Here is a 26072-nt window from a genome sequence, read left to right as displayed (position 1 = left end):
AAATATAAATAATAGTTAGGTACCTACAACAAACAAATGACAACCATAGCCCGTATATTTTACTAGCCACTATTATAATAGCATATACCGTAATATATTATTTTTTATAAACAATGTGTATTTTATAAATATTATTTCCTTTTTAAATTGAAAAAACTTTCAATAAATTCATCAAATTCTAAATTTACAGTTATCCAACCAAGTCAAAGCGTTTAAGAAATAAAAAAATATGACTATAACTAGGGTTTGAGACTTCTTGCATTTACATGTTTTTTTTGTAGTGGTCATGGATTATTCTACGTTTAAGTTATAAGTTTGTTTTTATGAAATGGTGAAACTAAATACAATGTTTAAATTTGCATATTTTGTCATATTTTTGGAAAAGTGCATGTTTGAACAATTTTAACATATTTGTGCATATTTCGTATTTTTTAAATTTGTATATACGTACAATTATCGGGAAAAATCATATATAAATTAAGGTATAGTCTGTTGTATCTGACTCGAACGTCTGTTTACGATTTTTTTATCGATAAAGAATCGATCTTTTTATCAATTATTGTATAGTTAAAGTAAAACCTAATGACACCTAGATTCTAAATTGTACGAAAAAATAAAAAAGCAATACGTGTTTGTTCATTAATCACGGTTAACTGATTGCATATCACGCGTTTACTTTATTTTTTATTAACTCTTGATATGTGTTTTATCAAACACATAGTTTTTTTATCAAATATAAATTATAATCAATTTTTTTTTTCACAATTTTTATTATATATCAACCTAATTTTTAAATTTTAGATTTTATAATTATAATATGCGTTTTCAAAAACAAAAAAAAAACTATCTGCATATTTTTAAGTATATTTCGATAATTTTAAGTGCAACAAGTCCCGGATCTTAACTATAACTTATTGTTCCATAATTCCATCAATCATAATAATGGTTATGATAATAAACTTAAGATAGATATCTTTTATCTCCTTTTCTCCTTTATGATTTATAAATCAAATAATTATTCATTTAACATTACATTTAAATAATTATATTGCTAAATGTAATCCTTAGAGTGCGAAAATCAAAAAGTTAAAATAGTACAAAAAGTGCAGCGTGTGTCTGAAAAACAATATCATGTATCGTGTAAAATGTTATCAAATATTGTATATTTAAATGTTTAATAATAATATTATCGCGCACGGTAACAAAAATAAAATTTAAGCATGTAAATATTTAATATTCAAATAATTTGAATATTGACCACTATTGCTATATACCTACTAGAAACTAGGTGTTCTTCGATTTCGGTTCACACTTGCCACCAGGACGACTCGTATGATATTTCAGGTGAATGACATCGGGTACACACGATTCACAAACGTATATAATATTATTATGTATGTACAACAATAATGTAGCTCATAAAATCCAATTATATTATAGTATTCGGATTAAGAACGTGGTTGGCACTGTGGAGGACGGCTGTAATGGGAACTCGGAAGCTGATATGATATTATGAACCATATTAATAACAATAATAATAATAATATACTCGGGCTTAATACTGTTATATAACTCGAGAAAATCTTTGCTTGTTGATTCACTATAATAATATTATAATACATATAATATATATTATTATTGTCATAAACGACTACGTTTCATTGCTCAAGCGAATTTAATTACGAACGCACTCGCTTCAGCTTCCCCCTGTTAACATATAAACCAACAATAATATAATACAATATGATATTATATATACAATATACAGTAGGTATTTATAGATAAAGTCACAGCAGAGCGCAAAGTCTGTGGCTATTGAATTCAACAGTAATTTACATATTATATTATATATTATTATTGCTGTTATCACAGCGAATACTCAATGTGCATTTGGTCTGTATTGTCCGAGAACAAAATTCAATAACATAATTAATGATCCAAAATATTATATTAAAACAATTGTGAATAAAAACGTATTATGCAAAAAAAAAAACGTTTTTATTATGATTATTTGTCGTATTCTGTATCAATCCTTCTTGGTCAAAAATTAGTAGGGCTGTTTTTTTTTTTTTGCGATATCTCAACTTCTAAATATTTTATTAATAAAATTATAATTTTGAAATTCTTAGCGTCTTCAACAAAAAATAAAATATAATAATATGTATATTCTAAATACCGAGGTATTTTTACTGCACGATATAACACATTATTACATACAAAACCAACAACAATTGTGTTTACAAATTGTAATTGTGATTTACAAAACGCTACTGGACGTGTTGTTCAGTAATATTTATAGTATGGAAATGGAAACGAATTATATATATATATATATGTATAGCATTGAATAATATTTTATTATCTACGACCATCAGAACGGTACGATTTAGGCGGCTATATCATCGAACAATAACGTGTGTGTTGGTGGCACATGGCCTGTGCAATTTCTGAAATTTCGCCCAACTCCGTTGTTTCGTAAACTTTTAGGAAAAAAGTTTCAAATATATACTTTAAAACTATATAATATACATTACATATACCAGACCGAGCTAAGCCCGCACGGTAGTCATCACTTCGCATACGGCTTATAATCCTTATTTGCCCGCTGTCTCGATTTAACTTTCGCAAGAACTAACCAAATAGATAAAAAAGAATGAAAGCCGACGTATCAGATTTAATTTATATACCTATACATGTATAATATATGTGTACGCGCGCGAGCCTATATAACGCTGTAATACCCCCAAATTTGGTCCAGGCCACTTATTTTTCGATCGCTTATTAGATAGGGGGGGGACTAATGTTTTGCGCAGTACTACCGCGACCCAACTTAATAGCGGATTATTTACAGATTTTTAACGTAAATATATATATATATACGCGAACTCAAAAGATCAATATTCCCGCTCCAATATACCGATTACAGATCAATATGATATAAGGTCCTGTATGAACCAACCGACTTTAATGTTGGTTCGTCATTTAATACTTATCTATCCATCGATTAGAGAGTGATAATCGTATCGTTTGTCGGCCATTATATGTTAAGGGATCTTAAGGTATTCATTCGAATTTTTTTCCACTCGATGCAGGTAATGACATAAGTCACATAACACGCTCTATTTGCTAACCTTTTCATTTCGTTTTCACTATTTTCAATCATATTATTATTATTGCTCATTCGGGTATATATATTTAATATTTAAGTCAAATCCCTTAAAGATAAGATTATTTTTTTTTTGAAAATTTCCACCAACATGTCTGATGTTAGTCAAACAATTAATCGTTTTCCGAATAATATTCTTAGACACTTGTAAATCATAAGAGTGAAATAATATAATAGATCGACTAGAAAGAAAAAGTTATTAGCGCTAGAACATGCGAATTCACATTAACTCTACACGTATTTATATTAGATTATAATATCATCTACTATCTAGTTTAATCGCTCTTTGCGAATCATCACAGATTACATCTCATCTTGTAAATCTAATTTCGCAAGAATAAACTCTTTCTTATCCAAAGCTATAATTCCTTCTCTGGTCCATTAAATAAGCATCACTCACAACTATGGTACACTATATATTGTTTTCTTTAATCTTGCTATTATACTGTCTGTCATCACTTAAATTATTACTCATTACAAATTATTCAATGTTGTTTTTTTTCATTTACCTACTATGTACACTTATGTATATATTATTATTATTATTATCATTATTATTATGTTATTATTATTTATTTATGTATATTTATATTTTATTTCGTTTATTAGCCCGATGATTTCATAAAGTTATATCATCCAGCATTACAAAACGGATTTCTGTCTGTTTTATTCAAACGGATAAATTATTATTGTTTTAATTCTATTTTAAAACATTATGTATGTCTCAAAAATACATTCCTTTTTTTTTTTTATGTATTTTACGAATGCGTGTTTTATTTCGAACGTTTACTATCATAATAGGTATAATGCTCTTGTACGGTTTTCTGTCTTTCGGTGAACATGACGAATATTACAGCAAATCCACATCAGACGGTCGTCGGATAGAAATGTTTGCGTTCGCCGCTGTCGGTTTTTGTCACGTTTGCCGATAAAAAATGCCTTAGTATCGTCAACGCCAGTTTGCCCTTTTATCGCCGACGTCATACCAACAAAATATAATAATAATATAATATTCGGGACGGAACTTCCGTGGTCTATTTAAGCCGTTATACCGACAACGGACCCACGGTTGTGGACACTGGTGGCTTGCGTAGACGACACAAATGTCGAATTTCCCTGTAATACGCGATGTACTTATATCGTTTTATGTTTTACATGTATGTGTCGTATTGGCGTTTTCATTTACTTTTTGCCGACGGACGGCGAGTGGAAGGCACAGCGGAGGTTGTTGCTGTTGTTGTGGTGTCTACGCCACGTGATTCGTTATAGGATTTTCATCGAACTGCGATAATAATGTTTACGCGACCGAAACCCCATCGCTTACACGCTTTCCGGCTTCCGGTTTTAACGAGCACCATCTCCGGCGTACGTATATAGAGTATAGACCACAGTCGTGGTTGTCATCGACAGCAGCCGCAGTTGCAGTGCGGCGGCAAATTATCATTATAATTGCTTAGGCCGCTTAGGGGCTGAGGACAGAAACCAAACGAATAACAATAATATCAGGGCTTGAAATCAATATTTTTAGAATCAATAAAAATCGTAAAAAATCTTTAAAAAAAATCAAAAGTAATATTAAAATAGAAATTGTTTGTTAATGATCATTGATCATCAACATTTATATTGAAAAACAAAATTAACACATAGTTTCATATTGTTGGTCTTGTGCAGTAATCGTCAAGTAATGAGTTATTTTTTTAAATTTAAAACCAATATAGAATGATTATAGATCAAGACGATTAATCAATCTAAATTTAAAATAATATAGAAACATTATTATAATATCATAAAAATATAAAAGTAGTATTTAAAATTGAAACTAAAATCTAAAAAAGAAAAAGAATAATACCACAGTTAGGTAACTAAATCGATTTCTGCAACAATATAAAAATTATAAAATTTTAATATTCATAAATTATTTTCAAATTTAAATCAGAAAAACTGATATTGACGTAAGTAAAAAGATATTAAAATTGTGGAGCTCTATATTAATATTATAACCAATATTATTATTACTACCTATTTAAATACTGCAGAAAAATTTCGTTTAAAGAATCCAACATATTTTTAATTCTACAAATCAAATTTATATTGAATTACAGTTAAATTATAACATTATATCTATTGCATTTATGTAATACGGTGTACACAGATTGGCGCGGAAAAAGTAGTTTCACGTTGCACGTGCCCTATGTAGAGAAATAATATGAGAAAATGGACTAACTCTTCACGTTATTATAATAAACAATATGGTTTGCATATGTGACATAATATTATGTGTAATATAATGTTCTACGACACGCACGTCAACTAAAGGGCCGCATTACTTACAATTTTTCTTTACGTTTCGCGTTTCCAGGATAATACGCGTGACTATATTATTATTATAATACGAATAAAACGCAGCGAAAATAGTGCACTTTACTTGATATATTGTGTATCGTGTTAAACGGATGTGTGGTGTAGGTGTATTGCGTGTAAAACAAAAATTTACTGACTTAAATTAGAAATTATTGGACTACAGTAAAAAATAACGAACTGGTTATTTTATAAAATAAAATGATATTGTATAAAGTGCCTGCGTGGTTGCCGATGATACCAGTAAAAATGTATTGGGTATTGCAATACCTCTGATTCACACAAAATATGTTGTGTATGGTTAACTACACGCATAATATTATAATACTCAATACATTTTTTCAATTTATATACTACATTCTTAAAAAATACGCGATCAAGTTATTAAAATGCTAAATTTATTTGCAAAATTTCAGCAAAACGAATAACTTAAAAAATTGGCACATATGTATCTTCAATCTTGTACACATTAACAAATGGTAGAAATTTGGAATTGCTTAAGAAATGTAAATTAAAATTCTACCAGCAATTTAAATGCAATATACAATGATATAAATTGTGGACGTTAACATCAAAAAATAAAAAGCAATATATTGTATGGTTTTTTTTCGTTTATTAATGAGATATAACACTAATGAGAAAGTCATATTTTCAATATTTTATGGTAAAAATATTATATTGTTTAGATAAAGAAAATGTTAATTGTTCAAATTATGGTTGTATACTCTGCTAAGCTACACTGTAATGTTTTTAAAAATATTTACGAAGGAGAAACATTCAATATACGTACGCTATTACGTTTTATAATGAAATCAGATTTAGATGAGAAGCTAATAAATCGGTCGATTCTATGATAAAACTTACCCGATAAGCTACCGTACGAATAAATATTTTTTGGCTTTTTTCCAGCTTTTCAATAAATTCTATTTCTGACTTTTCGACCAATATTTTAGTTGTTACTTATTACTAAAAATAAGTAGTAATATAATACCTGGATTAAACAATACGCTATGAATGTATTCATAACCTAAAAATGTTATAATATGATACTATTGAATAATTTTGTTATTCTATGCAATTTTTAAATTCCAACCCAAACGTTCCTTATTATAATGTAATATTGCCTTTTTCTCTTCTGATTACAGTTCTTGACACAGATAAACTTCGGCAGTAAAATGTACTCTATAACTTTCTCAAAAAATGATATTATTAAAACAATTATTGACATAATATTTTGAAAAATATATTATGCAATTAATAGTTCTACTTTTAACGAATCATACATTAATAAATTCTAAAATAATAATAATAGAATAATGAGTTATTTCTTTTTTCCTGTAGTTGGTAATATTAAGAATTGCTATAACATAATATCGTGTTACCATTTTATATTATTTGCAGAAAAATATTTTTTTAATCAAATGACCATAAAAAAATGTTTATATAGAGGTATCTATTATGTATATCGTGTGTAATTTCCTGAGTTAAATGGGATAAAATGGAAAACGTTACGTTTGTAAATGTGACTGACATTGCGTGGTACACGGGCGAATAGAGTTCCTCTCCTCTTCCGAAAATCGACTTAACTACAAATCGTTGGACCGTCGAACGAGGGTCTGATCGAGCGTACGGGCACAGTAGTCGACTTGTGTGTATGGGTGTATGTCAACTTATAATTATATATATATAGAGTATCCATGTATCCTTTCTGATACGGCGGCGGCGAGGCAATTGGCGGAAAAGGGTCGGCGTGCGTTCACTTGAATGGACAAAACGGAAACCGTTCACTTATATACGTACGTCGTCGTCGTAGTTGTCGTACGTGCACATACACACACACACAGTATCGCGTCCTTTTAAACATAATATATTTACGCAACAGCATCAGCCGACCGTCCTATCTCGTTGAAACGCATTGGTCCGTTACCAATTTAGTATCTATAGCAAGAAGAGCACCTCTTTCTCCTTTTCCTTTTTCTCTTCCTCCTTCTCCTCCTCTTCCTTCTCGCAAATAATCTCTGCCAAACATAGGTAGGTATACTACGATACAACGCGGGCAATTTCCCATACGCAAATCGTTCGGTAAGAGAACAATATAACTTGACTATAGTCTTTAAGTATATTTAATGTATAAATTGGATCAGTAATCATTTGTTTTTAAATGTTGCGAAAATTATCATCAAATAATAAATTGTTGGTAAAAAATTTCAAACTAAAACATTAAAAACTTATAATAAGTAGTATTTCCATCGTTATTTACGACTTTTTTTGTTTTTTAGTAAATTATTAATATTCCGTATAATATACATATTAAATATGAGCTAGTAAATCATTCGTAGCAATATAATAAACTCGTTACTGTGTAAAGTTTTCAAAGCTTCGTTTTCAATGAAAAAGTATAGAATTTGCGGTGGAAACAGTATTACGGTGGTATAAAATATAATATATGTATTTAAAAGATTTTCTCCGGATAATGTCAAAAAAGAGTAGCTTTTACTTATTGGAATATATTGTATTATACATCGAGATTGATTCGATCCCGACGTTGCACTGTATAGATATATATAATATTATATAATACCTGTAGGTACTAAACGCGCGGGAGGGTAGATATTGACGGAAAAAAATACGAGTATTTTACTGGCCGGTGCACGAGGGTTATAAAACTCGTGGCGGGCGTGTAACCCAGATTCGACGGGATTCGATGAAACAAATGTGCCAAAAAAAAAAAAAAAAAAAAAAGAGTGAAAGAAGAGAGAAACCGAAACAGAGGAAAAGAGAAAAAAGAAAACGCCTCGGCACGGGTCTATGGCCAGGGGAGGGAACGAACTGTGTTCAAGACGAAAAGCAATCAAAAGATCTCGTAGATCTAACCGGGCGGGACGACTAAGCCCCGAGAGCTTAACCGTTTCCGGCGTGCACGAATAAAAGATTTGCCGTCGTCTCACTCTGTCTCTCCACTCCTCTCCTCTCCTCACTCAATGTGTGTCAATCCGCTTACACGCTGAATAGAACTGCCTCTACGTATTATATATGTATATACGTTTATTCGTATAACCGTGTACCTACGTACGAATGTGTGTGTCTGTGTGTGTTCGTGATTTTGCACATGTGGGCCAAGAGAGAACTGTTGTACCCCCGCATGCGTCTTTTAATATCAAAAACGTATTTTATAGTGACTCTGATTCGGCAGCGCAGTCCCTCGACGATACAAATCCGGGTTTAATGTTATCGGACATTTTGGGAAGGTCGAAGGGCATGAGAATTTTTTTTAAATATTTCGTTTTACTGATATAATATTATGATATTACAAATACGACGTGTAGAGAAAGAAAAAAAAATCGCTTATGTAATTCACTTGTGTGGCTTTACAAACACTAGTTGACATAAATATGTTGTATATTAATTCGTAAAGGACTGCTCACAGGGTTGTTTTTTGTAATAGGAATCTTTATATGCAACTTTTAAATGGCAAAAACCGTACTGTCCGCTATGCACCATAATGAGACCGTTGAAATAGAACATTTGGAATATTTTCAATTTATTATAACATAAGGATTTTCGATGAAGTGTAGAGATCAATAAACTTTAGTGGGTCACTTATTATTGTAAAATATTTTTAACCTTGAAATTGCACATTAAAGCTAATAATTTACTGGTGGAAACCGCTAAAATATAAAAAAAAAATTCAAGTACTACCAGTGATTTAAATTTTTTAAAGTATTTATTAACATTTTTTATTATTTAATGCTGGAAAAATATTTACCACTGTATGTTATGTATATATATATAACTAAAAACAACGTTTTATTTTTTTTGAGCAACAAATCTGGATTTTTCTCTTGGCATCTCCAATATTTTATATTGAAAAATTACAAACACCAGAATAAGTTGATTATAAGCAGTATTTTACTAACAATACGTATTATTACGTTTTAATGTGATTTATATCGTTAAAATCCTACTATGAATATTACCATATACATTTCAAAAAAATTACAATTCCGTAATACGGTCAATACAGATATAAACATTATAAACAACATGTACTTTTTGTACTAAGTATACTTGAGTAATTCAATACCTACATTTAGAATAGTATATGAAAACATTGAAGTATGGATAATATACAGAATAAAATAAAATTGATTTAAATTAAATACCCAAGTAATTCATCTGTCTTTTAGATAATATTAAATATATATTTTTTTTTATCTAAATAAAAATAAAATAAAATTTATTTTCAAATCATGGTAATTTATGTATGATATTTTTTATCTCGTTGATTTATTATCATTTTTTTTTTTTCATTTTTCTGTTCAAAAATAATGTAGGTAATGACTAATGGCAGTTTGAATTAATAACACACATACCGAAATTATAGAACACCTAAGGTTTAATGTACTGATATAATATTTTAAGTTATAATAATATTATAACAATCATTTATATAATATCAGACGTATATATTATATACATATATCAGTTTTTTTTTCAACCATCGTGTTCGCATTTTTTATTCGAATCCTGAAACACGCTGCAGCGACACTGCGTATTGTTTGTTTATTGTCAAATCTACGCAATATGGAAATATATTGAAACCGTATATAAATATCAATTTAAACAATAAAACGTCATAAAATTCAATTTAGAGAGAGCCGCGTGTACAAATATGTGGCGTTAGCGAGTGTGCATCTGCTCACGAGCTTGCATCGAATTATTACTCCCGCGGGACGTTTTCAATTTCAAATACACACTCTCAAGCATAATATAATATAATATATACCTATAAATAATATATATTATATCGAATGCGAAGTATATAAATATCGCGTGTGAAGACGTATGGTACGCATAAATGATGTTTGAAAATTACGCACAAAAGTGTCGTATAATAATATAATATTATACGCCATAAACACCATCGTATATTAATAATATAATAATATTATTGCGTAGGTAGGTATACGTAAATAGACTATAAGTTATAACAAACACGTATGACAGACGTCATCGCCACTTGCCAGTGTCCTTCGACTGATAAAAACTCATGATATATTGTGTATCATTCTTAAAATTGCTATTTACTTTTAAGAATCACACAATTTAATTTAATTTTTTTTTTAAATAAATTACTTATATTTTATTTTAGGTATTTTCGGTAAGGTTAGTTAAGGTCATATCATAAGTAAATAACATACTCAGTACAGTTCCTATCCATATGTTTACATAATTGTATACATAATAGGTTAGTGTAACGCCTAATAAGAAATGAGGAGTCTCGACAAATGACAGGCACGTGTCTATTACGTGTATCAATTTTTATTTTTTTAACTGTAAATATTTTGTGTTTACTTCTTGTGATAAAAAAAAAAAAAACGAATTAAAATAAATATAATTATGCATACTAAGCGTTGTCATATTTATGAATTTATTTTGAGTTTATGCATAAATAACACAGTTTATATCTGTATTACTTTTATGTCCAGAATTACTGGAATAAAAATATGTAACTTTTATACTGACAGTCTCTACAGAAAAATTCCTTGATTTTTTCAAATATTATTACAATTCATTTTATAGTTTTTTAAAGTTTTCAATTTTATAGCTGACGTTTTGTTTAGTATATACTATTATAGAGGTAGAAAAAACATATTTTATTTCATATAAGTACTGCCAATATATTTTAATACTTGATATATTTATAAAATATGCGGAAAACCCAACAGAATTAAAATGTAAATTATCATAGTTAGAATACGAAATTTTTCCATCAAAACATTTTCTAAGCAAAATGAATTCCAAATTATTCGACTATACGGAATAATAGTAAAACGCATTATATTATAAGTATTTTAACTTAACTTGAGTGGTAGAACATGACACCTCTGATTCTCTGAGTATAATATTATGTTATATTTTATTCAATAATAGACAATATATACGAGGGTATACGAGTATACTATTTACACTATGTATGGTATTTGTAGTCTGGACTTGGGTTTTAGTTATGAAAAAACTTCTACTTCTTTATTATCTCTTCTGTTTCTCGCTCTCTCTCTCTCTCTATCTTTTTCCTTCCCCTCCCCTATCTGTAAAATGCATGATCGTATTATGTGTCAGACATGTGTCACCACCACGCATCGTACGACTGTATTACTATTGTTGAGTGTTCGTTGGTCAACTGAATTATGCGTACCATTAATATGGCGGCAGGTAAACAATAAATTTTCGGGAACAAGGATTTGTCGCGTCAGTATAAATTTATTCGGCCCTAAGATGTGTATAAGTGTATTCAAAACGAATTTTATTAACACAAAGACACTCAGCTTCCAAGTGAGTGTTTGAGTTTTCATTTATATACTGCGTTTTATCATAATCGCTTTTTAGGTTTCAATTTTTGAAGCATCTGTTTTTTTTAAACATTGTATGTATTAAAAACTTAAAAACTTTACCAATATTATTAGCTAGTAACTGTATGTAATTATACATTTTTTTTTCTTTCACATGGCGATTATACATTTATACGTTGAGAGTGAAAATATAAATTTAACAATATTTTATTTTATTTTTTTAATTTTATTTGTATTCGTTTTTATATCAAAGACTATTAGTTCTTTAAATTATATTAAATTAAATTTAGTAAAAATTAAGTTTATGACTTTTGTATGAAAGTACAAATCGGAAAATACCACCTAGAATATCATATTATTAATACTTACTAACTCATAAAGCTGGACATTTTAATGGACTTTAACTATATTTTTTTGATAAAAATAAATATAAACACACAGTTTTTCAAGCAAAAATATTCAAGTTTAATCAGTTTTTAAATTTTATCTTAACTATAAACGTATAAACCAAGTATAATATTGTATAGATAAATGATGTTTTACGAGCTATGGTTTATGGGTATATTTCACGTTATATGTCCATGTCCCGTTTTGGATTTCCGCGTCCACTAAATAGACGTACGTTTCCTCAATATCCTCAATGACGTGTTATTACTTATTGTAATGTAATATTGTTATGTCATAGTCATATTATATTTGTGCGGAGATAATAATATTATATTTGCGTGCGCGCAATATATTTCGTTCCAGAGCGGAAATTGGCGTAGTTTATCAACCTGCGTTTGCGTCGAACTTCATCGGACAAATTTACAATTAGATTGGACCGCCGTTGCGAGAGCAGAATATTCCATATTCAATTATATATAATAATATGTGAATGTAGATTAATTACTCGGCAATATTATATTTTCATCGAGTAAAAATATATTTTAGATGAACACCAAAAGATTTTACTACATTGCCACCAATACGGTTTTTATGAAGATAAAAATTTTAATTATAGTTATACACAACTCAGTCGACAATATTAGGAAATAGTTTCTACATTTTTAAAACATTTGTTTTTAAAAACGGTTTTAATATTATTTTTAAAACCTTAAGTCAATAATGAAAACATTTGGAGTTTTAAAATATTTAAAATTTTAGTTTCATGGTGTGTCCGTTATTTATATATGAACAATATTTTTTCTTGAAAATTCGAGGAATGCCACCCGGTGTGAGTTTCAAAAATCATTTTTATACAATAAACATTTCCTTCATTCACTGAATATTAACTTACAGTTTTATTACTTCATAGTTTAAATGTACAAACTAAACAGATAGAGTATAAAATATATAAAATTAATTTAACTGTTACAAATGGTACCTAAAAATTCGATGAATGGCATTTACACACAGTGTGTATATGATTGTTGTAAAAATAATGCGATAGTGAAATTGGCGATCTTTTTATAATTTCAAATGATGTTGGTACTGTAGTGAAGCTTACAAGTTTTAAATTTAACCCTAAAATCCATTTTCCTAAAATTAATGTTATTTTCTATCGACCCACCGATTCGCAACTACGTATATATGATTAAAGCAGTGAAATTAAAATAAAAACCGTAGGTAGGTATTCATATTTCAATAACGTATCGTATTCGATAATGACAATAATTTTTTTTTTGTTAAACTCACGTGGGGAATATAAAAATATATATTTATATGTTTGGTATCTCGATCATTACAAAATTGACTCAGAGTCCTTTTTAAGTCGAAAATATACTATTATTACACTGTATTTTCTTAAAAAGTATTTTTCTATGATACGTTTAGCGAGCAATATATCAGAATTGTTGCAATATCATCATGAAATTATTAAAATATACATATATATTACAAAAGAATAACATGACTACCGTAGATAATGAAAAGTTAAAAATATTTACCCATTAAATAACTTATATAACATAATATATTAATTATATCATCATCCTGTGCCACTGTACTATAGATGCTAAGAACTTTGAAGCAAGTTAAGCTAGATACATTTTTGATATACCAGTAGTTAGAGTAGTCCCGATAAATCATAACTCATAAGAAATTATTATATAATCCGTTTATAATATAACCACGCTCTATAAATTTATCCAGATAATAATATGTTTGTATAATTATCTATACAGTTTGATATTTTGAATTTTTTTTTTTGTCAATTCATTTTTATGTTACTGCAATTTTCTCAATTTCATTCAAAATGTTCAATCTGCGAATCAGTTAAAATTGTATTTGATCAAATTTCCAAGTTCAAAATAACTAACGAAGATTAACGATTTGGTAAATAATTACCTATATTAATTTGGTATTCGAGTTAAGAAAACCCACGCGGAACTTTACTAAAGTGAACAGATAAATACCGGCCACTTAACGTTAAGCTCGACTATTATTTAATTTTAAGTGTGCTCTCCACCACAGTATGCGCATTTAAATTAAGATCATAATAATTTGATGGTATAATAATACAATAAAATATTAAAACATACCATTCAAATACATATTATCCATAAATAATAAAAGTATTACAATTCTTATTGAAAATCTATAAAATCTTTAATAATAAATATTATCGAACTCGACACGAAAAGCTTCTACGTGACTATATGAAATAAATATTAATAATAATAGTTAATATTTTTGTAGGTAACTTTATCATATATTTTTATACTTGTAATTTTCGTGTATACCTACTCGTAACAATTACCTGACGGTTTAAATAGATTAAATAAATATACATGTATGGTGTATACATAAATACTTAACCTCAAATATATAATATTCAAATTTCTCTCGACCTTATCGCTATTTTCGTGCGAACATATTATAGTGTTCCGGTAAAACGTTCAATCACCGCGATTATGATTAATAACAATAGAGGTATTAGGCCATTGGGTTTGATGAAAAATAATTTGCCCGAACATGATATATTATTCAATTATTATGTATTAAATTGTGGTTGTATAGCCAATATAATGAGGTTTTTTTCTTTTTGGTTTTTCAATAAAACCTTTTTGCTCGCGTTTTTGTGCCAAAACGTTTGATTGAAAACAATATAATGATTACGTCAATAAACGAAAGTTGTTGACGTCTTATTGTCGTTTGTATAAACACCGAGTTACCTACCCAATCTGTTCAAGTAAATAAACGTTTTGACGTCAAAGGGCCGCGTGCAAACTAAAATTACATCAACCATTTCGGCGGGGCGTAAATAACGTTCGAGTTTAATTAACTTCTGAATTTAAAAACAATAATAATATGTACAGAGCGTTTAAAAACGAGAGATCGCGGAACCGTTTAAAACTTCACTGCGGCAGTGTACGGAATATGTTTCCCGCGTTAATATAATATAAACAGTAGACACTTCGTGCGTGTACTTTCGTGAAATAAATCATTTGGGCCTGCATCGGTCACGTTTACCAGTTATTTATTATTTTCATATATACGTGCACGAGGATCGGAATCAGTTTGTTTGAAACGAGCTTTTAATGGAAAAAAAGCGCGTAATTTAACTAGCGTTTAACAGATATACGGCCGTCGTAGATTTGTTGAATTATTGTTCAAATTCACTGATATGTACACACAACGTACCAATAGCGTACGGTTCGTTTTCCGATTCGAAACTCCGCAGTCACGATTATTATTATCGTTATTATTGCCTCAATCGCCGTAATTATTGAGATCGACGCGCTTTTTTTTGATTTAATTAACACTTCGACAATATGGACAATATTAGGTTTACGTTTATTTTTTTTGTCGATTATAATGTTTCTATATACCATGTTAGTCTTGAATTTGCTATTTTATCTAGTACTTACTGTACTTATATTATCTAGTAAGGAGATTTTTCTGTAGCTGTCTACTTAAAATTTATTTTTATTCGATTTAAGAAGGATAATTATTGTGCTGTTTTGCCAATTTTCGGAAAAAGAGTTGTTTTTCCAAATCTCGTTATAGATTTAATATAACAAGAGTATGGGTATGATAGATAAAATAATACGGTATTAGGTCCAGGCCGAAGCTTTTACATTTGCATTTTATAAGCCGTTTACAATTTTATTGATGAAAATGTCTTCGTTGTAAGTTGAATTTATAGTGCATTATATGGATGGACTTTGGACTGATCTAGTGTGTTTTTGGCATTGCATTTTTTATTTCTAAATTTGGCATTATAATTTAAATTGCTACTGTATTTTTGGAAGTATTTTCTAATTGTTTGCAGCTTTTTTTTTGTGGTGCAATAGTGTTGGTTTTATTGTTTCATGTATTAATTTGATCCTTTTAAGGATTTGATTTTATTCCAGGCACTATAGGTGAGTTCACTCTAAAGTTCAAATTTGACATAAAACATTCCAAGTGTTTCTTTTGCTATTTTTAATTAAATATTTTATGTGGGTTCTGAGTTTTTTGAAAATAATGTATCATTTAAGTAGGTTTTTGATAACTATGTAAACTAATGATTTTTTAATTTTATTTAAGCTTTTATATTTTGTTCTACCATTGTACTTTTGGTTTTTAATTATTAGTGAATTTCCCGATTGTTCTTTTGGCGTTGTTTAAAATTAAATTTGTGAAAGATTCGTTATTATTTTAGACATTATCGTTGATGTTCTGGACTTTTGTACGACTGTCTTAGTTGGGCTGAAAACGTGGTACTGTTATCTCCGTTATTAATATCTTAAATATTATGGTTAACGTATGTACAGGTTGCCGTTCCGATAAGAGTTAGCTGGGTATAATAATAATAATATGTCTAAATCTAATAAATAATATGAAATACGTTTTGTTCTAAAAATAAAATAGGAGAAACGTGAAAACGACAGAGCACGCCAAGTTCCTTCTTTTGTACACACTTTTTGAGTCTTATAGTAAATATATAGTAATAAAACTATAAATAGTACAATAATTATGTTTATTGCATTCAAAATTATTGAAATTTACTTTTAGTGCTTCCGAAATGGTTAACCTCATTGGCTGAAATATTTTATTCAATTAAATTGATTAAACGTCGGTATCCGTATTATACAATATAACATCACTGACTTCCATGAGAAGCAACCTGGCTTTATTATTGTGCACGCTTAATTAATTTCGTATTTTGCGGAGTACTAAATGATGTAAAAAGAAATAATAATAATAATTTCAAATATATAATATTGAGCCAAAAATATTTACAGACTACAATCACTACAACAATACGAAGTAGCCATGACTGGATAATTATTATGCGTATAAATACAGTATCCTCTCACTATATTATATTGTATTGCCATACGCATTTATTATGATATACTCCTAAGTGCTATGAATAGCCTATCGGTTCAAACGTTCAAAAGGACTAACCAAGCAACTACCCGCATACTATATAAAGTGCTAGTGCACCGCGATGTGTGCACAACTTCGTCTCTGACGGTAAACGATCAAAGTTCAACGACACATAAACGCAGTACATTTTAATTATTGTACCTCTGCATATACGTCTAGCGGCGAGAGCGACGTCGATGAACACATGAAGGAATCAGGTAAATTCGATTTTGGGCACCAAACGTTATACGAACGAAGAACCCACGTCAAAAAAACATCAATTAGCCGATCCAGACCCTCTCCGCCGTCGTCGTTCGTCTTACTGTCTGCTGAAAGTGAACTCGACGTGAAAATCTATAGTATTCGACTTCAATCGACTTTACCCCATTCGCCAAAACACCTATCTGAAAATCACTGTCGCCCTTTGTGGAAGGTAAAATTTCCCGGTATATTTATGTTGTCTTAACAAGACAGAAGAGAGACCGCATGACCAAAAACGAATTCTCCATGATTTATGATCACCATAAATTACTCGAACTAACTTACGGATAAATTAAACGTGCAACGTGTACGGTAAATTATACACTATATACTTTGAGAAACGCCAACTCGTTTTTAAACTTATTTTTAATCGTTCAAACTCGATTTGAAACATGCAACGACGACTATGAAAATAATGAGCAACAAAACTGCCGCCCGGATAAAATCGAACACGAAATATTTGCAAATTAAATTATTACTGGTATACGATATGATGCGAAGACAAACGAAGTCGTTCTAAACATTTTAATTTTTAGGAATATCTGTTTAATGATCCTATCGTGTTAAACTATATTTATTTAAAAGTTTTGGAAGTGTAATTATTTTCTCATTTAAACACCAAAATTAAATATATTTTTATTTGTATTAGTTTTAAGTAATACGTTTTAGAATTATCTCAGGTTAATGATACTGTGCAGGTTTATTTTTAATTGGCTATCTTTAGCTACTATTCTACCACTCCCCACTAAATATATACCTAAGTCCTATATATATATATATATATATTTGTCTAGGTATAATATTCTGAAAAAAAATAATACAATAATAACATCGTAGTAATCCAATTTTATCGCTCGCCAAAACCGTTATATAGAATACTGCAAATCGTTATAAAACACTTATATTATATTACTCCTTGTCGTACCTACAATGAAACGCGTTTTCGAATCTCATACCCAATTTCCACGTTGTAATAACAATATTGTCTGCGAATCAATATCCTACAGTGTATCGTAATACACAAAGTGTGCCAATTCGAATCGGCTTTGAAGCTCGGCGACAAACATAACATTATAGTATCGTCGTCGTTTACCGCCCGTACGACGAAAGTAACACGTTGTCGACCTTTCGCCGTTTTCCAAAACGCCGTTTATGGTGAAAATGAAATTTTTTTTTAAAAAAAAAAACATTAAAGTTTTTCGACGATTCGTGGCAACGTTCAAGAGAAGAACGAGAGAGGTGACGGGGGATTATAAATAAGAACGACTCCAAGACATGGTGGGGTGCGCGGGATGAGAGTTCAGGGTAGGTACACGCGTAGACCAGGGAGAACAATGAAAAGAGCCTCTCTAGTTACTTTGCTTCGTCGTCGTCGTCGTCGTCGTCGTCGTCAGTAGCGGCGGCTGCTGTGGTGGTGGTAGTGGTGGTACAGCGCTGCTATTTAACAATGCGCTCTCGCAATCACGAGTCCTATTCATGAGATTTCGTATATACATTATACACAAGTATATACGAAAAAAATAAAAGGAAGAGCAGAAAAAAAGCTTAATAAATATCCGACCGGAAAGGAGATCTTTTTGTTCACGTTGTAATTTTTTTTTTTTTTTAACAAGTACCGCACCAGAGCTCTGCTGCTGCAGGCGACGGCGGTAGTATATATACACATTGAAACATTTCGAGTGTTGAAAATAAGTTCCGTACATTCGTTTCCGCCGAGGACGGTGGCGTGCGGTCACACCGCAATATAATATATAATGTATATTATATAGGTATAGCACGCACAACAAGAGCCGCGGCTAATCGAGATAAGTCGGCGCAGTGTACGCGCGTTTGTGCGATACAAAAATTATTGGTCCGTCCAAGTCATTAGCGAGTTTCGTATACGTGATAACGTGATAACGCGGTACACTGTTACGAATTCATCTCGATTCAAAAATAATGTTAAATAATATTTATTTATTTTATGTTTGTTTGTTTGTTTCAAAACGATTTTCCCTCCGGAAAACGAAGAATTACTATTAAGCGTGCAAAAACATTGAAAATATTTTTAACTTGCTGATCCTGCACGTGATCGTCGCTCGTTACAAATCAAACGCCCATAGAGGTTCACCTTCTTAAACCCCGTTAAACGGAATCTTTAACACGGTTATTTGAGTTGTTTTGAGTTGAGTACGAGCAAAATATGAGTTCAAAATTATATCCAATCACAATAATTATTTTACACTCTGTAACCAATGGCGACATAATAGAAATAAACTACGAATGTGATAGACTTTAGTGTGGAACGTTTACACACACACATACACACCTACTCACAAACTTTGATTTTCATTAACAACATTTCTATAGTTTAACTACTATTATAGTTGTATAGTTGTATATCGTATACATTATACCTATAAATAAAGTAATATCGTTTCTAGTTTTTTTTTTTTTTTTTAATATTATCTTCAAAAAATTGTATAACTGTTCGACAAATTCGATTTTTACCATCTCAAAATGAATTCGTATCCTTGTTGGGCTCAGGTACTTAATACAAAATATTGCCCCCTATGATGAGTGTAATTCAATAATCACAATAACTGTTCAAAGAGATGACAGAAGTTATTTCACTTTTTACTCAATATTTTGTAAGTGTATAATTTACATTGCTATGAATTTATTATACTGCTATATTTTATTTATTTTCTGTTTAATGATTATTTTTTTAAGAACACTCGTAAATTTATTCTGTGTAACAATATAATTTCATCGGGATAAAATATCTAGAATATTTCGGGAAAAAATAGTTTTTTTGACAAATATAGAATAATTTTAAAATAATGAATTTCCAGAATAAAACTGAAGTTTTGAATTAAAAAATAAATTCAATAGAAAATTAAAAATGTTTTATATACACCAACACTAATTTAAAAGTATAAAAAGAGACAAAAAAACAAAACTGTAATTTAAATTGAAACAGTTTTTAATAATAAATTACTAATAACTTATTTCCAACATGATTTTCGTGGATTGGATGAATAAACCAAAATATTAAATTATTACTGACACTAATTTTTTTCTTAGATGATGAATTTAAAATCAGAAATAACCATCGTGCTATTTTTTTTCTTGAATTAATTTATAAACTTGTATTTTTTTTCTTTAAGAATTATCTTTAAATCAATTTTGTCGGCACTTGTAGCTTACATTATTATTATAGACGCATTGTTGGTAGCTGACTTTTTATTATTAATAATAATACTATAAGTAAGACTATGATTTCAGCCCCTAGATGTCTCCAGTAATCGGATAGGTCACAATTTTCTACCGGAACTCGGGTTAAGCTTAGAGCACAATCACAGTCCCCACACGTCCTAGGTTTTATAAAATGAATTTAGTGACTTACATAATCTGTGTAATTAATAACTTTGAGGGTTTTTTCAACATTTTCAATAAAAAAAAAAAAAAAATTGTTTGTTTATTTTGGCATCAATTTATTCTGTATTAATTTGATATATTATTATCCTCTAAAATGTAATTATAATTAAATCCTTTCTAAATGGTTTTCTTAATACTGGTTTTAAAATGAAATAAGTTATTACTAATAACTGTATACCTTATACCTACTCTTTTCTCATTTTCGTCACTAATCATTTTTATACATTGTACAGTGTACATTACAACGTATACCTAATGGTTGAAATGTAGGAATTTTTTCTTTAATACTCCAGTATAATAATATGATAAATAATAATAATGAAATATATACAAAAGTATGTCAGCAAACAATGTGATAGAGACAAGCATAATACTATAATAAACTATCTGTACGAGTACATAAATTTATATTGTATGACAGTAGGTAAAAGTTATACAAGTTGCTGAAAAAATACCTTTTCTTCATTCGTTATAGACAGCGTACGGACAAAGACATACGCGTACCCTTTTAAGTATAATAGCATATATAGGTATACATAGAAGATAATACAAAACAACTAAAATATCATGGTACTGCTATACGAGAGAAAAAAGTTTTCCTCAAAAGATTAATTTAAAAAGTTATAAAATACAACATTTTTATAGTGGGTACTGTCGCTTGTACGACGGTACTCGTACGTATATTTGTTATTTTATATATTATTTATTGTATAATATGACTCGCAAATTACTCATATCACTAAGAGTATCGAACAAATTATCTGCGGAAAAATATTATTAAAAGTGTTATTTTCTCGTAGTATTTAACATAGGTATAAGTGAGTTGGTTGGACAACTTTAAAAATATCTTGTAAGTACCGTTGCAAAATTATTATTAAATATTGCAATGTGATATCAGATGCCTGGGCCAAGTAGTATTACAAATTTTATTTTTTCCCAAAAATATTTTAATCGATCAGCAAAATGTCTAACAACATATAAATACATAAACCAACAGCAAATTTCTAACAACATACAACAATAAACTGATTCAAATATTTTTTAGTGATTCCTTTAAGGTTTACTTTCAATTATTAATATATTTAGTATCAAAAATTGTATTATGTAACATGCTAATCAGGGTTTCAAAAGACAAGTTAATAATTAAATAGTAAGATGTTACATTTAAAAATTGTCTATCAATTTTTTTGATCTTTTTTTAAAATTAGTTTTCTATAAAACTTAAATTGTATTGACTATTTAATAGACTTAGAAAAATTCATAAATTCTCTGCAAAATAGATGTTGGTTTAATAACTAATTATCTAAGCTAGTAATACAAAATGATAGAAGACATGATATATCTATTTCAAAATTAAACATAGTACAGTAGTATACATAAATTAGATAAATATATTTTTTATAGTCCATAACAAATGATGATATCGTGTAATATACACACATTTTACAAAAAAAATAATGTAAGTATTTTTTTTTTTTTTAATAATTCTTCTTTTTAAAATTATTTATTTTGTTTTGATTCTATGAACAAATATTGACGAATTAAAGAATCGTACTATGTAGTTAATTAATAATTTTTTTCATTTATTTTATGTGAATGGTATGATTAAAGGCGTTTTGAATTTTTAACTTGAACTTCTTTTCAAATAAACAATGTTTTAGCTATTGTAAGTAATAATCATTACTATTATGAAATTTAATTATTTATTGTGAGGAAGTTATTTTTTCAATTCAAATTTTAGGATATAATAACTTAACATGTTCATCTAAATCAATGTATTCGCATGTATATTTAATTAATGGTATTAGTAAACGTATGGTAAGTTATTAGTATAAGTAATTATATCACCATTTCAATCTGTTATTTAAAATTGTCTATTTTTTAAGTTTATAAAGATCAGAAGTAGTGCTTATTTATTTATTTATTTTTGTTGTTAGTATATGAAACCGCAAAGACATTAAAATATACTATACAAATATTATACGAGCTTATAAACCGATTACTAAATAATCTTCCTAATTGTATCCTTCAGGTATATTAGCTTACGTTGCTTTATTATCTATAGTATTATATCGAAAATGCACATCAAATTACTATTGAAATTTTAACTAAGTAATTATTATTTAAAGTAATGATTAAACGGTCTCGTTCGATAACACCAAAATGCGCAAATTAAAGTAAAGTATGCTTAAACCTCACTACCTCAGAATTCATATAATATTTAATTAAATTATTTTTCATATTTTACTAAGGCTAATAAGCTATGATAATTAATATTTTATTACAATTATTAGCTATTAGATATTATTATATAATTAAATTGTAGGTATATTGTTTTGACTATATCAAAATACTACATATAATACATATTTGTACATATAATTTGTTTGTACATAATACATTTTTATTAATATAAATATTGTGTTACCTCAATTTTACTTGCCATGAGTAATGATATTATAATATTATTAGAAATATATTTATAAATAATGAAATATATACAATTAAACATATTATAATATTATAACTATGTTATCTGTTGAAAATTAATTTTTTTTCAAGTATTCATAAGATTTAGAAAGACTTATTACTATTATCATATATGAATTATAGTTAAAAATATTTAAAAACTATCTGAATGTGCGACAATTCGAACAAAAATCAGATTATATAAGACAATAAAATATAAGATTACATTGTATTTTATGTTTTAATATTATAATTTATACTTTTTAAAACAAATAAAATCTTATTTTTAATTATAATGAAATAACAATTTTAAATGATTTTTATAACATAAAAATCAAACCGTAAAACTAACAAAAAGTTAATCTGTTAAGTAGGCTATATCAAAACAAACTTTAATTGAATTTGAAGTAATGAAAAAAAAATTCACATTGGATATAACTTTTAAACTTGTTTAAGGTAAGGTTATACTTGGAACTTACTTATAATATTTATTGTTATTTTTGGTATTATACAGGAAAACTTGTTCGTCAGATCACAATTCACCGGAATAATTACTATCCGTCCATTATAAATTATAATATATTATTAAAATATAATATTTGTAAACAAAACCAAAATAACACTTAGCGTGTTATATTATTCAATGTTATTTAAAAATAAATAAACAAATTATTCCGCCTTTCATTCTTACATTTGTAAAATTACTTTTTTTAAATTTATTTCTTATGAAATAGACAATAATTATATGAAATTAATTATTATAAAATACTCAGAATAGTACAATTTAGAGTAAGTACGAGATATATCGTATATAAAAGAAAAATATCAACATTTCATTGTATGATATTAGTAATAGTTATTCATTATAATTTAAAAAAATATACTATCGTGCGTTTATCTAAACAATTTGATTTTCAATATGTAAATCCCAAATAAAAAAAAAATTTCATTTTTTTTTTTTTAACATTAAGTTTGTTTGAAATTCTACGAAGCGTATCGTTTATTAGGAGCTCTTAAAATTTGGGTTTATTTAACGTTATAAAATTACGAGAAATCAAATAAGAATCTTTTGAACGACCGTCTCAAGAGTTAATGAGAAGTCACAATGACGACGATTGCGAAAAATTAAGTATATTATGTTATATATATATATATATATATAAAGTATACACAGAATGAATCGTCAAAAAGTTTCGACAATATAATACAATACAGCTATTGTTTTTCGTTTATTTTATTAAACTCAATTCGTCCGACTGTCATCCTGCGGACAATCTTTTAATTTCAAAGAAACGCGAGTAGCACTTACCTACGACATAAACGAATTATATAAATAACATTAAAACGTCCAAATAATGAATAATTGTCGCAGTGACTGCACAAGAATTATTTAGTCGAATAATATTCAAACAAAACGTTTCGGAAAACGGCGATTGGCAGAGGTGGCGTTTATTTTCTTTATTTATATTCACTTCTATTATCGTTCACATAAATAACGAAAACAAACAAAAATGGAATCAGTATAATTATATAATATTATATAGACTGGCAACGGTGTATATTTTATATGTATGTATAAGTTTGCTTTGGAGACCGCTTGTTACGGGCATCGATTTTCATTATGCGTTCGAATTCAATTCGCCCGGTTGGGTTTATTTATTTATTTTTTTTTATTTATCATTATTTCCCAAATTGCGACGATGAATATTTTATGAAGCCGTCAATCATACAGAGCCTGGTTTATTTTTTACACCACAACTCTCTTAGCAACGGCCAGCCAAACACCCACCCGCGCCCCACACACACGTTCGCACTACACGGTGTTATATCTATAACACGCGGACCACGACCACTATTACGGCCTAACGATGTGCTGTCCTACTAACGTCCACGGATTACAGTATGATTATAATAATATAATAATATCGTTGCGCGTTTTTCGGACAAATATTAATTGAATAGGCCACAATTCAGATGAAAAAATATAATAATATATTATTGGCGCGATAGCGCATTAAAAATGTTTACAGTGTTGTGCGTGTTGTGTTATTACTATTATTAAATTACATTTTATTTTGTATAGTCGTCTGCGACTAAGCGCATTACGCATTATTACAAACAACAATAATCGATTTGTTTAATGCATACACGATAACGATACGTAACGACAATTACACACAGTGACCAAGCATTGTGGTCACCTTTTTTTTTTTTTTTTTTTAATCTAGAACTCCCATTAGAGTCCCATTTGTTGTCTGAATATTATTCGACGGATAATTTTTTTGGAATTCTTATAGTTCAACATTCGAATGGTAACCAGTATCTAGTAAATCAAAATTGTAATACATTCGTTGTTCGACAAAAATACAGGATGAATATACTTGGCGAATCACTCTATAGAATAAGTTCTCGAGCAGTTTATTTGGTGTTTGTTGTAATAATATAATGTATAAACTCACTATCGCTCAAAACCACATAACAGTTATACGGAATATAATATTAATAATATATGTTCAACGATATAACAGTTATTATATCAATGTATACTATCTCTGTTGTTTGTTAAGATGACAATTTTTAAACATTTTCGCGGTCAAACGAATTTTACCTTATATTTTTTCCATCGACATATTGTGTACAATCACAATGTTCTAGAATTCGGTTTATATACGCCCCAAAGGTACACGACTTATGTAATAATATCATAC

The sequence above is a fragment of the Rhopalosiphum maidis genome, chromosome 4 (assembly GCF_003676215.2).
Source record: "Rhopalosiphum maidis isolate BTI-1 chromosome 4, ASM367621v3, whole genome shotgun sequence".
Taxonomy (NCBI): Eukaryota; Metazoa; Arthropoda; class Insecta; order Hemiptera; family Aphididae; genus Rhopalosiphum; species Rhopalosiphum maidis.
Note: the sequence above shows the minus strand (reverse complement) of the source record.